Source organism: Tenebrio molitor, chromosome 4 (genome assembly GCF_963966145.1).
Source record: "Tenebrio molitor chromosome 4, icTenMoli1.1, whole genome shotgun sequence".
Lineage (NCBI taxonomy): Eukaryota > Metazoa > Arthropoda > Insecta > Coleoptera > Tenebrionidae > Tenebrio > Tenebrio molitor.
In genome coordinates, this window is record NC_091049.1 from 7,965,105 (window position 1) to 7,979,656 (window position 14,552).

Here is a 14,552-nt window from a genome sequence, read left to right on the forward strand (position 1 = left end):
CATAGCGATAGTGGTCCTGTACGAGGTTCAGTGACGGCTCGTTAGGGGCGGCAGAGTCGGCCGGGCCGTACCACACAAAATTACGAATTTTATTTTCATATTTTCTGATAAAAAAATGTTTACGTTATTTTTCTTCAAACCCAAATAACAACTTAAATTACAATTTACATGTCTGTCTCGTACCTAATTACATTGTACTGTGTACGGTATCTTCTGTAAATATGTACACATATTGACAATAATAGACAAAGCCCTTCCTAGGCTCCTGCGGCAAATGTTTATTAAATAATAAATACATTTACGATGTATATGAGAAATATTTTTAAGCGCATTCGAAGAAATCATTCGGCTCCCTCTACGTTCGGCTCTGATTCGGCCAGTGACGGATTTGCCGAGTGCAACACAGAGTGCGGTTTTGAAACGATGAATACATTCAGAAATACGTCCAGCTGTCTCGTCTCACCAATCTTAACTTATGTTGTTGTAACCATATAATTATAAAGAAATATAATGCGCCTTAGCTATAGTCTATTTTTTAATCAAAGAACCACGACCTGTTGATTTAGGTTTGTAAATATAAAATTTTACTAAATTTAGGGAATTTAATGATATCTATTGGCTATACCAGCCAATGTCTGTCATTTTTAATGTCCTTGAAAGTACGCAAACTCGCAGCTAAAGTTTAAACGTGTTATTAAACATGCTTAGCAAAGTAAGACATTTATTAAACTCTCAAATTAGTTGTTATTAGTCGTTATTAACTTTATTAACATGCTGCGCTACTAATATCTCTAATAACCTCAATTTTTATATGATGAGATTTTTCACCCTATGTCAAAAGTGTACAATGTTGTCAGCTCTATTTTGGGTGTGAATTGCGGTGTTGTGGTTCTTTGATTAAAAAATAAACTATACCTTCCCTATGCGTAGAAAGTCTTGCGGTCTTGCCATCTAAGTGAAACAAAACACAAGTGTCATCTCACTCTTTGAGACTGTCCACAAATGCGCATGAGCAAGAAAATAATTTAAGTTATAGCCATCTAAGTGAAACAAAACACAAGTGTGATCTTACTCTTTGAGATTGCCCACAAATGCGCATGAGTAGTGCAGTACAGCGATATGTTTTTTGTCTCATAATGTTGGCAAGAAAAATTGGGCACAAGGCGCATTATATCTCTTTTTTATAGTTATATGGTTGTAACGGATAGCTTAGCTCGTTTCACAGAAACCCGGCCAGAGTTAATTTGGCCGGTGACCGCTCCAGCCTGCAGCGCTGCTAGACTGAGTTTGCTAAAGTCCCTAGATATATATATATATCTAGGGACTTTAGAGTTTGCCAGAAGGAGTCAAGAGTTTGCGTTTGCGTAGTTTAATTCCTTAATAGGGTATTTCACGGCGCAGGTTTAGAACACGCATGCGCCATTTTTCATACAACTCCTGTCAGATACATATCAGCTTGTGACCTAACCTCACAATATTAATAATAAAAATAATGATAATAAAGTCTTCAAAACTGTTTAAAATGGGTAAAGTTAAGGCAAAGTATTACGGTGCAGTTAAACATTGTGTTTTTGCCGACTGTGTTAGTCATAATAGAATTGATACTTTATGAGTTGTATGAAAATAGGCGGAGTTTGCTACTGGGCATTCACTTAAAGAAATAGTCTATTTCAAATGCTCGTCTGCTCCTAACCGTTTAATGTATCGTCTTTTGTTTCTGTTTTGTGCGTTTAATCTGTTATTAATTACTATGGTATTATTTAAATTGTGAGTGTAACGGCCGGTTTCATAATCCGACCCTAAAGTCTCCTTTATTAAAATGCGCCTTTAAGGTAAATGCGACATTAAAGCTAAAATAAAGGAGACTGCATTTCATAAACGCGGAATATCGAAACATTAGTTAAAATTTGCATTAGTTCGAAAACGAATCATCCACCGTGTTTACGTGGTCATTTTCCTAGGGAATTTTACAGTAAACGTTTGAAAGTTTTGGTAACTCGCAACTGTTTCCCTCGGACTTTGAAATATATTTCGAGTATTTTAATTTTTGTTTACAGTCTGAATTTTACATTTTGCTAGTGGAGCAGCGCCAAATTAAAACATCCGATTAATAAAAGATTGCGAACAAAAAAGCCAAATCCAACCTTTCAAGTGAAGGAATAATTTTATAAATCTAAAACAAAAGTTGTATAAAATAACATCCTACACTTAAAGAGAAAAGAGAAGAACATGAAAGGAAAAATATTAGACTTACAGATTCAATTAGCAAGAAAACAATTGAGCAATAAAAACTAATGAATTCATGGAATATCTTTATTTTCTAAATAGGACCTATAAGTTTCCGAAATGTTGATTTATAATCAATTGAATTATTGGGTACCTACTAATTCACAAAAAAAGCAGCAATTTGTTGCAATGTACATACTAGCGAAATGTCACTTGTCATGTATAAGGCATTCACGATCTTTTTGGGACCGAGTTGGCTATGACCATTATGACCAAAAAGTGGCCAGTGACAGCTCCGGGCTCTCAGGGGGTTTTCGGGGCATAGGGCGTGGGTTCGGATTATAAAAAAATGGGCGCCAGGCAGCTATTGTCTTGAGCTGGTTGTTAAGCTTGTCCAGCTGCCGGGACAAGTGCTCAGTTTCTCGGATGCTTCGGAGTCAATACGAAAGAACTTAATTCCTTGCGAATTAAATAATTGGTTTATTCAATTTTTGTCCAACAGTCCAGGAAATTCGAAATGCTTACTTAAGTGTGCACTGGTCCGTGGAATTGGCAACGTTACTCTACGTAATTTTGTTAATTGAAATTTCGAACCAGTTCACATTAATGATCTTATTCAATACCTTATTCTGGTCTTATCAAGAAAGCTTTCCTTTACAGGTGACCTTGTAACTTATTTGTGAATAAACTTAAAATTAATACAACTCCGATGAAAAAAAAACGAAAGGAAAATCTGTTGCATGCGTGAAACAAGAATGAAGCGCAGTCTTCTGCTTTCATAAATTTACAACGTTAATTTAACATCGATTCTATAATTGAAAAAATTGCAAATTTACTGGAAGTAGAGGAACCGCTACTAATAATTGAAATGTGAAATTTGAAAACTTGAGCTTTGTGAAGTCTTTCTAAAAATTTGAAATTATTGAAATGCGAGATTTTTACAAATTGAAACGGTTCTAAATATTGAGAAGCGGGATATTTGAGGCGTTCTTTGATTTTTCGCAAATCCGCAATTAAATTGTGCGACTTATCTTACGCCGGTAACGTGGTGTGACCTTGACGATTTTCTTTAGTCCTTGGTGAAACGGTACGTGGTCCGATGACCTTAATGGACGGTTTGCGGTCTGGCGACGACCACTCTGACGAACGATGTGGCGACGATCACCCCATATAACGATAGTCCTGGTGAACAATCACCCTAAAAGCGACGCGGCGACGAATGACCCTAAAGAATAACGTTCCTGGTCCGAACTATCGCCCCAAATAACGATGACTGGTCCGGCTGACCCTAAAGAACAACGTTCCTGGTCCGGCTGACCCTAAAGAACAACCCCTAACGAATTGTCGTTAGTGTTGCGGAACTCAATCGATTCGGTAATTACCTTTCCGCTGAAAGGGGTTGCTTCTCGATAATTCGAAGGAGGACTTTCCGGTTCTCCTTCGCGGTACGGTAACGGTAATCTGGCTCGAACTACCCCTAACGGACGAAAATTAGTGAAGTGAATTCGCTAATGAAGGATAATTACCTCTATCTCGCTAGATGACGAGGGGTTTCTCGACCACGGCAAAACGGTAAACGGTAAAACGGTAAATCTTCGGGCTCCTCGACGGCCCCGAAGGCTGGCAGCGCCGGACGATAAGCGCCATGGCGTTCGGCAATCCACCCACAGGGATGATTGCGGATCCCGAACGCCACGCACGTGATTCGCAGCTCGCGACTTGCGGCACCTGCCGCCCGCTCGGCGGTCGCCGACCGAGTCCCTTTAATTTCCGCTCGCGATCGGTTTTTTTTTTTTTGGCTACCCCCGGCTCTAGGAGATCAACCCGAAAGATCTGGACCTTATTCCGTTGGGCGATAAGGCGTCCCGGTTATTGTACTGACCGCGCATCTTGATGACAACTTCCGGCGATCCTACACTTGCACGCTAAATGACAGATGGTCGAACATGGCGCCGGTTTGTTTACGTTGGACTTCACCGATCGAAAAATCCGGATGTCGAAGCGGTAATGTGTCGGTGAGTCCACGCGTAACACACGATAGATGTTGCTTCCAGAATTCGATCCCAAAAACGATATCCGCAGATGATCCCGATGCGCTTGGGGCCCGCCGAGATACTACTACGCTGGCGACACCAGGCGCGGCATCACAGCGTGATCCTGACGTGTCCCCACAAAACGGACCACCTGCGAACGACGGTACGAAACTGGAAGAACGACGATACGGCTGGCACCCAGACTCTACAAAATGGACTGTAAATGAAACGCGACAGGAAAAAACGAAAACCGAAAGTGAAACTGAAAGCAAAACCGAAATAAAACTGAAAGTGATCCGATAAACAAAAATGAACCCTGAACCGATAAACTCAAAATGAATTGACTGACGGCACAAACAAACTGAATTATTTCGAAATGAGCGTCCCCAAAAAAGGTTACGGCAGGGTGGGCGCGTCGCGACGTCATATGCCGTGCGTTGTGTTGCTTGTTCCTGATCTTCGAACAGCGATCTTATTGTCCCGCGAGCATAAGTAGGACCTCTTGGCCTCCTACCCCGGCCAAAACGAATAGTGGCACTTTGACCTGCTACACTACCCCCCTCCTCAAAAAGAAAAAAGAAAAGGTAACGCGGTTGCCTTTTTCTTTTTACACAAAACGAAGATGAAGTCTTCTCAAAAACGTCAAAATTTGTTCAATGGAAAAGTTTTGATTCCGCCACAAAATGGCTAGTTGATATCTGCGCGTATCAAACGATTGAAAACTGAATCTCAATGTCAATTAGTACTTGAGTACTGCGGTATGATGTAAGTCGAATTCGGGATATGTCACAAATGGGGTTTTTCAAATAAACTTTTCCTGAACAAACTCCACGGTAAAATTTTTGGTCTCGATCATTTCAAAAAATTCGACGAAAAAAAATGCAACGCAATTTTCGCTGCAGCGCTCGAAAACGGAAAGTGAAAATGCGACGAAGCGTTTTCCACGATTCCACGGAACGTCATCCGCAAAAAAATCGCTCATAGAGACACTTGGAGGTCTTCGAGTGTCTGACCTTGACATTGGCGAAATGTCCACCGTTTCTCCGATTGTGCGACAAGGATGGAACTCAAACAAACATGTCACCCGAAAAAGTGTTTCGCAGCGCGATAACGTTCTCAAAAAATTTCTTATCTGTGAAGACACGAGATAAGACTGAATACAATCCGCTAATTTTCTCTGCAAAATTCCTGCTTCTCTTACACGGTAAAAAAATTGAAAACTGAAATTTCTCTGAAACCCAAACCCAAAGCTCCGATTGTTGAACAATGAAAAATCTGTGATCTTGCCAAATCTGTAGTTGAGTCACAAACACGATAAACAAAGCTGAATGAGCCAAACTGACCAAATTTGCGGAATTCAAACGAGGAAGCAAAATCGTCAAAATTTGTGACTGCTACAAAGTTGACAAATCACACCCCTAACAAATCGCGTCAAAATTTGTGGCGGCTCGATTGACTTGACAGGCCCTCGAAAATCCAAGCGTCAAAATTTGTGGCTGTCAAATGCAAGCGAGCCCTCGAGGCCCAAATTGGTTTACAAATTTCGCGAAAATGAAGATGAGCGATAAACGAAAATTTGTGGTTGCTCCAAAAAGTCGGGAAATCGGGCCCCACGTTGGGCGCCAAAATTTGTGTGACCAAAAAGTGGCCAGTGACAGCTCCGGGCTCTCAGGGGGTTTTCGGGGCATAGGGCGTGGGTTCGGATTATAAAAAAATGGGCGCCAGGCAGCTATTGTCTTGAGCTGGTTGTTAAGCTTGTCCAGCTGCCGGGACAAGTGCTCAGTTTCTCGGATGCTTCGGAGTCAATACGAAAGAACTTAATTCCTTGCGAATTAAATAATTGGTTTATTCAATTTTTGTCCAACAGTCCAGGAAATTCGAAATGCTTACTTAAGTGTGCACTGGTCCGTGGAATTGGCAACGTTACTCTACGTAATTTTGTTAATTGAAATTTCGAACCAGTTCACATTAATGATCTTATTCAATACCTTATTCTGGTCTTATCAAGAAAGCTTTCCTTTACAGGTGACCTTGTAACTTATTTGTGAATAAACTTAAAATTAATACAACTCCGATGAAAAAAAAACGAAAGGAAAATCTGTTGCATGCGTGAAACAAGAATGAAGCGCAGTCTTCTGCTTTCATAAATTTACAACGTTAATTTAACATCGATTCTATAATTGAAAAAATTGCAAATTTACTGGAAGTAGAGGAACCGCTACTAATAATTGAAATGTGAAATTTGAAAACTTGAGCTTTGTGAAGTCTTTCTAAAAATTTGAAATTATTGAAATGCGAGATTTTTACAAATTGAAACGGTTCTAAATATTGAGAAGCGGGATATTTGAGGCGTTCTTTGATTTTTCGCAAATCCGCAATTAAATTGTGCGACTTATCTTACGCCGGTAACGTGGTGTGACCTTGACGATTTTCTTTAGTCCTTGGTGAAACGGTACGTGGTCCGATGACCTTAATGGACGGTTTGCGGTCTGGCGACGACCACTCTGACGAACGATGTGGCGACGATCACCCCATATAACGATAGTCCTGGTGAACAATCACCCTAAAAGCGACGCGGCGACGAATGACCCTAAAGAATAACGTTCCTGGTCCGAACTATCGCCCCAAATAACGATGACTGGTCCGGCTGACCCTAAAGAACAACGTTCCTGGTCCGGCTGACCCTAAAGAACAACCCCTAACGAATTGTCGTTAGTGTTGCGGAACTCAATCGATTCGGTAATTACCTTTCCGCTGAAAGGGGTTGCTTCTCGATAATTCGAAGGAGGACTTTCCGGTTCTCCTTCGCGGTACGGTAACGGTAATCTGGCTCGAACTACCCCTAACGGACGAAAATTAGTGAAGTGAATTCGCTAATGAAGGATAATTACCTCTATCTCGCTAGATGACGAGGGGTTTCTCGACCACGGCAAAACGGTAAACGGTAAAACGGTAAATCTTCGGGCTCCTCGACGGCCCCGAAGGCTGGCAGCGCCGGACGATAAGCGCCATGGCGTTCGGCAATCCACCCACAGGGATGATTGCGGATCCCGAACGCCACGCACGTGATTCGCAGCTCGCGACTTGCGGCACCTGCCGCCCGCTCGGCGGTCGCCGACCGAGTCCCTTTAATTTCCGCTCGCGATCGGTTTTTTTTTTTTTGGCTACCCCCGGCTCTAGGAGATCAACCCGAAAGATCTGGACCTTATTCCGTTGGGCGATAAGGCGTCCCGGTTATTGTACTGACCGCGCATCTTGATGACAACTTCCGGCGATCCTACACTTGCACGCTAAATGACAGATGGTCGAACATGGCGCCGGTTTGTTTACGTTGGACTTCACCGATCGAAAAATCCGGATGTCGAAGCGGTAATGTGTCGGTGAGTCCACGCGTAACACACGATAGATGTTGCTTCCAGAATTCGATCCCAAAAACGATATCCGCAGATGATCCCGATGCGCTTGGGGCCCGCCGAGATACTACTACGCTGGCGACACCAGGCGCGGCATCACAGCGTGATCCTGACGTGTCCCCACAAAACGGACCACCTGCGAACGACGGTACGAAACTGGAAGAACGACGATACGGCTGGCACCCAGACTCTACAAAATGGACTGTAAATGAAACGCGACAGGAAAAAACGAAAACCGAAAGTGAAACTGAAAGCAAAACCGAAATAAAACTGAAAGTGATCCGATAAACAAAAATGAACCCTGAACCGATAAACTCAAAATGAATTGACTGACGGCACAAACAAACTGAATTATTTCGAAATGAGCGTCCCCAAAAAAGGTTACGGCAGGGTGGGCGCGTCGCGACGTCATATGCCGTGCGTTGTGTTGCTTGTTCCTGATCTTCGAACAGCGATCTTATTGTCCCGCGAGCATAAGTAGGACCTCTTGGCCTCCTACCCCGGCCAAAACGAATAGTGGCACTTTGACCTGCTACACCATCTAGTGATTTTGTTGGCAGTACCTCGGTGATAACTAAATTCCCTAAAGGAAATTGACACTTTTTGTGTTAGGTTAGGTTGTTCTCAATTTAGGGTTATATTTTCTGAATAGGTACATTGTTGCCGGATCTCTTAAATATGGTCTGTCCTTTTTTAATTAAATTAAATCGTTTAATAGACATTTTTTATCGTAATAAAATTATTTTGGCAATTTTGACTGTTCCTTTGACGGAAATTTAAATTATTTTTACACGCTTAACAAATCATTTAGTTTCTTACGAATATTAAAATGACCAATCCGGTGGCAAGAAAATGTCGAACAGACACTGACAGAAAAAAAATTGCATCCGTTGCATCACTGAATCAGTTAGTCCAACATGAAAAGAAAAAATCATAGCCAACTCGGTCCCAAAAAGAACGTGAATGCCTAATAATTGAGGTTATGATCCCCATTTAAATCCACCTTTAACGAGATAAAAGACCGACAACGAGCTTTTAAAGTTAAAGGGGGTTTTAAGGATTTAAAGACACCGTTAATGAATATGAAACACAATTTTTAGTTAAAGGTAGTTTTAAATTTAAAACCGCTTTTAATAGAATATTATGATACGAGTCTTATAAGAAGCATTTTATCGCACGCACGGTTTTAGAGCACGACGAGCTTGCGAGGAGTGCCCTAAAAGGAGTAAGTGCGATAAAATGCCTTATAAACGAGATGTCATACAGTATTTTTTTCTAGGTACTTTTCCACTTTTTCAATGAAAGAAAATAATTTAAAATTTAAAACCGTTAAAGTTGAAGGATTCCACCCAAGGTCACGTCTGCGGTCTGCCGCGATACCACAGTATCCGTCAAAATTAAAAAATTAAATTTCACTATTTTAAGTTTTACTATTACATATATCATGCCTTTTCCTATTACGATACGCAAAACAGTATCGTAATAGCATCAGTACGAACGCAAAGTAGAAAAAATACATTATGAAACCGGCCGTAAGTGGTAAGTAGGTAAAGACACCGACAACGGCAAATGTAAAAGATGTAGTGAGTACCAATGCCGATTTGGTTAACTATTTATTGGTAAATAAATTTCATACATTGTCTTATGATGACAAAATATTTGTGAAGAAATTGATTTAATACAATCGAAAAGTGGTCATAATCGCGCGTTTTCTAAAACTCTGTACCAGAAACATATATGGTTAACGCGCAGCCAGGTTCGTAATAAATTGTTTTGCTGGTATAGGGCAGTCCAACGAGCTGTCAAAGTAAAATCAATATGGCCGCTGGGAGGCTGATGGATCGTGTGTTTAGGATACAAGCCGGTTAAAAAAATCAAAAAATAAACGTTTGTACTGCTGAAATATGCCTCATTTCTGTTGTGTGGTAAATTGTGCTAGTAGAAGTAACCGCGATAATGTCCAATTTTATCGCATACCATCAATTTTGCACTTTAAACATAAAGTGAAGCTAAATGAACTTTCCGCTCTTAGACGACAAAAATGGATAAACGCTATCAGACGTAAAGATTTCAGTGAAGAAATGGTAAAAAATGCCCGTTTGTGTTCTAAACATTTTATATCAAGTAATTTGTATTGGTATTATATAGAAATAAGGACTTCAATTGAATATTTTGTAGGAAAGCTGAAGCTGGCATCATCTCGGCATAAAATCCACACTAGAAGTGGGCGTTCATTCATTCTTCGTGAATGTTTGACCTAAAGTATATAAAACAAAAACAATAACATGAAATAAGAACAAAAAACTTACACGTCCTACGACTACAATGTAGTCATTCATTTTTATTGCACCACAATTATGCACAAATCCAGCTTGAAAACTTTTAAAAGCGTTTAAACTTTTGTATGCTTTCATTTGACAGCTAGTATAAAAACTTGTAGTCAGTACCAAATAACTAACAATGTCCATGTTTGCTACAGGTGGAAAAGTCTCTGGTTTGTACGTTAGTTCTGAATCTTTCACAGAAAATGGAACGATACCATTTATTTTTGAAATTTTCTCTTGGTATCGTTCAGCAACATCAGGGTGTTCAACCACAACTGACTTAAAATAGTCGCTCATTGTATGGTTGAGAGAAAATACCAAAATCCCACGAAATCTACATATCTGTAATAATACTGGGACTTATTTACTAAAGCCAAATAAACCTTGCTACTACAGCTTAATCAATAAGTAAACCTTGCTATAGTCCAATTTTTACCCTTTTGAGGTGACGTCACGATTTCCTTCCTCGCTTTCTCTTTATTGAAACGACAGAAACAGAAAAAAAAAAAAAAACAAAAAAAAGCACGTTTATTTATTGATGGTCACTTTGAGGTTATTTTATGCTTCTGTCAATTTGACAATTTTTAATTTCTTTCACATATTATATTGATTACAAACATAACCTTTCGAAGCAATTGTCAACAAATTTGACACATTTATAGTTATTTATGATCAGTTCAAATTTGTTTCTGATCCTAGCTCAAACATACGTAAAGTTACTAGATAATGACGTCATCGCAAAAGGGTAAAAATTGGACTATACTTACCGTAATAAATATTCAGAAAATGCACAATTTCAAGAGAAATTGTACCGATCACGTACTTCTGTAGAATGTTGGAAAAGATCCAAGAAATAACAGAATCCACACAAAATCAATCTGTAATAATACTGATGGTACTTATTTACTAGAGCTAAATAAACCTTGCTACTTAGATTAAATGCTCAGAAAAAAGCACAATTTTTAAAAAACTCGCTCCACACCGTTCGGTTCAACGTAAACAAATGAAACACAGGACAATGTTTGCCTCCCATCGGCCATTTTGAACGTGCGGAGCATATAGTCTTGGTTCTTGGACTGCCCTATTGTGTACTCTTTTCGGTAAATAAAAATCCTTACAATTCGGTAGGGTACGACAATTTAAAAGAAATTCATCGCGCTTTAGTTAAACACGAAATATCTAAAGAACATAAAGTCCTCGTCTAGAAATAGTCAATTTTGACTTAAATTGTAAATCATTTCACAATAGGATAGCAAACCGTCTTATAACTACCATAATACCCTCTAACTTTATTGCCCCTTTGTTGTGCAGTGCCGACTCAAGGAAGAGCAAACATCAGGTAAAGTAACAGCCCCTATTTATTTATGGAATTATTTATGGTAGTTATAAGACGATTTTCTCTCCTATTGTAAAATGATTTACAATTTAAGTCAAAATTGACTATTTTTCGACGAGGACTTTACACATTGTTTGTTTTCTACCTGGACTGACTCTTTACAAACACCTGAACTGCGCTCAGTATCCAAAAGGATTAGAGAGATGGTCAAGTAACCATTGATTAAAATTCGTTTTCCCTCACAAATCAAATTATTTATTTCAATATTCACAAATAACTTGGTTACTTATAACTCACTTATTTATAATTTTTTCTCAACTTCTTACCACTCCTTCCAGCCCCCAGTAAACGTTTTCTGAAAATGATTATTGGCCATCGCCCTTCTCGGTTCTCCTATCTGAATGCTCAATGAACAACTATTTTAATCTTTTGACCCCCAGATAGTTTTTGGAAATTCATAATAATATTCATAATACTTCGATTGCCGCTCAAATAATTGGGAAAATCCCGACATTTGGCGTCTCTTTGTCGCTATCCTGTGGCAAAATCGTAGAGGGATAGGCAAAATCCACAGGAGGCAACGGCGAAGGAAACAACAAAACCATCTATTTAGTAAGTATACCTGCATAAGTACTGATAACCCTTCTGATAACCTGACTATCTGTTCTGTGCGCAGTTCGAGTGCCTCCTAGAGCTTTACCGATCTACCCATGTTCGGCCGACCCATATTCGCGGAACACGAGCCGTCACTGACGAGGTTGGGGGAGATCAAATGAACGGTATTTAGGTATACTCCGTACGGTGATAGATTGCACGTTTTTAAATTCTAGTTCCAAAACATAAAGCAGTGAAAAATACTAAACTCTCCATCTCAATTGTTTCACGTTATGCAGAAAACCGTTGTATCCCTGCAGATTAATTCCCGCCAAACCAGTTTCTGTGTCTGTATTCTGTCAAAAAACGTGCAATCTATCAGAGTACGGAGTATACAACGATTTATGGAAACTAGAGCACCTTTTCGGGATGGGTCTCGTATGGTGTATGTAGGCGTCTGTGTTGGAGGGCGCACTGATCTCTATGTTTGCCGAAGGACTATGACGGAAAACATGTATGGTAACGATATTGTTGACAATATTTTGCCACAATTTCAAGCTGCTATTCGTAAAAACTTCGTATATGTGGACGATAACGCTCGTCCGCACAGAACACAATAGGTTTTGGAAACGATAGATTTGCACGGAATTCAACATTTTTAGCTACCTGCACGATCTCCGGACCTCAACCCCATTGAACACGCCTTGGAATGGAATCTTCTTGGAAACGGTCTGAGGTCTGACCGACCATTTGTCTTATCCAGAGAATATTCGGGAATTAAGTGAGTTGCTCCCTATTTTGTGGCAACGGATCCCCAGGAGGAGATTGAGAACTTAATTCGAAGTATCCCACGTCGTATTCGATAAGCTATACAGGTACTAAGACGAAGTACCCGTTATTAGAAATTGAAACAAAAATCATTTAATTTATTTTAATTTTAATTTTATTTAAGTTCAAAAATTTGACTTTTTTTTGGTTTCATTCTGTATTCATTTGGGTAAAAATGAATGGAATTCAACATTTGTATTGATTATGTTCCCATTTCTTCATTTGCTGGTCGATATTTATTTACTGAAGAAGTAAAGAAAAAGTCTCTAAGTTGGAAAGATGAAAAAAGATACCTTTTACCTAATTCTACAGATACATTAGCTTATGGGCACGTATTAGTTTCTGGAAATTGTTGAATAAATCGCTATTTTTTATTAGTGTTGAAGTAATAAATTAAGAAAACAATAATAACAATTACCATAATACATACAGAGTGTCCCCAAAAAAGAAGACGAGTCCATAACTCCGTTATTTATCGGAAGATTTTAATTATCATTACACCAAATTAAATGGTTGTTAATAGGCTACACAATGGCCTAATAAATTCAAGTATAGCCCCATGGGTTTCAAGGGTAAACTGTCAAAATATTTTTTTTTTAAATGGGATTACATATTTTTTTTAGTAATTCTGATAGAGGTTTTTATTCTGAAAACAACAGTGTATCACAAGTATACATTTAAATACCAAAAATTCACAAAAAAAATGTAGAAAAAGGCTACTATCGTCTATATTCCATTTTGCGCTAAACATTGGCGGCATATCTGCGCAATCCCACATGTTATTATTTGTCATTTGTTTTTCCAGCTACCTTAATTTGGTTATTACATTGTAACGCAATCCATTTTGATATCTTTTCGCTTGGTGCTCGTCATTTGTTTCAAAAGTTAGTGTTATTTTTTTTTATGTGAAGTTATACTTCTGATACATTGTTGTTTTCAGAATTAAAATCTCTATCAGAATTACTAAAAAAAGGTATGTAATGCCATTTGAAAAAAAATATTTTGACAGTTTAGTCTTGAAGCCCTTGGAGCTATACGTGAATTTATTAAGCCGTTTTGTAGCCTATTAATAACCCTTTAATTTGGTGTATAGATAATTAAAATCCTCCGATAAATAAGGGAGCTATGGACTCGTCTTTTTTTTGGGGGACACTCTGTATAAGAACAAAAATAATAATTTTTAATTTATTAACTTGTTGAATAAGGCTTGAAAACTTTTTTCGGAATTTTGGATATTCTTCATTGAATATATTTAAATTCTTGAATACAGTACTTTCCATTTAATTTACAATTTTTGTCACAGCTATTTAACAGAATGACCATTTTTATTTTAACTTTTCATATTCATTGCTAGGTAGATTACATAAAAAATTGCCCTCGTAATATACCAAGGGACAGATATATTGCCGGAAATTTTTTCGAGCAGTCCTGACACACGAGTGTTTGTCGCAAGAAAATTACACGAGGGCGCCAGCCCGAGGGTAATTTTGAGCGACAAACACGAGTGTTGGACTGCAAGAAAAAATTTCTGGCGATATATATCTATCCCGAGGTATATTCGGAAAAGAATTGCCCGAAAAAACTTTTCCCTAGGTAAATTATATCGGAAAATTTCCGCTTAATTAAATTGTGATTGGTTGCTATTCAAACAATTCGGAGTTGTGATTTGTCAATATAAATCATGTGACATTTGAGGGCAATTCTCATATATAATATACCAAGGGACAGATATATTGCCGGAAATTTTTTCGAGCAGTCCTCACACACGAGTGTTTGCAGCAAGAAAATTACACGAGGG

At 38.8% G+C, this 14,552-nt stretch overlaps 3 long non-coding RNA genes across 3 annotated transcripts; 1 reads left to right on the forward strand and 2 right to left on the reverse strand.

Moving 5' to 3' along the window:
- Positions 1 to 2,682: 2,682 nt before the first annotated feature.
- On the reverse strand, positions 2,683 to 7,101 carry LOC138128509 (uncharacterized). The gene is made up of 3 exons (XR_011158726.1): positions 7,007 to 7,101; positions 3,609 to 6,957; positions 2,683 to 3,559 (listed from the first exon to the last, which is right to left on the reverse strand). It is a non-coding gene; the product is annotated as an uncharacterized lncRNA (long non-coding RNA).
- A 2,155-nt stretch (positions 7,102 to 9,256) lies between these two features.
- LOC138128512 (uncharacterized) lies at positions 9,257 to 10,121 on the reverse strand. Its single transcript, XR_011158731.1, has 2 exons — positions 9,982 to 10,121; positions 9,257 to 9,929 (listed from the first exon to the last, which is right to left on the reverse strand). It is a non-coding gene; the product is annotated as an uncharacterized lncRNA (long non-coding RNA).
- LOC138128514 (uncharacterized) lies at positions 9,672 to 13,731 on the forward strand. The gene is made up of 3 exons (XR_011158733.1): positions 9,672 to 9,796; positions 9,851 to 11,944; positions 12,009 to 13,731. It is a non-coding gene; the product is annotated as an uncharacterized lncRNA (long non-coding RNA).
- The last annotated feature ends 821 nt before the right edge of the window (positions 13,732 to 14,552 follow it).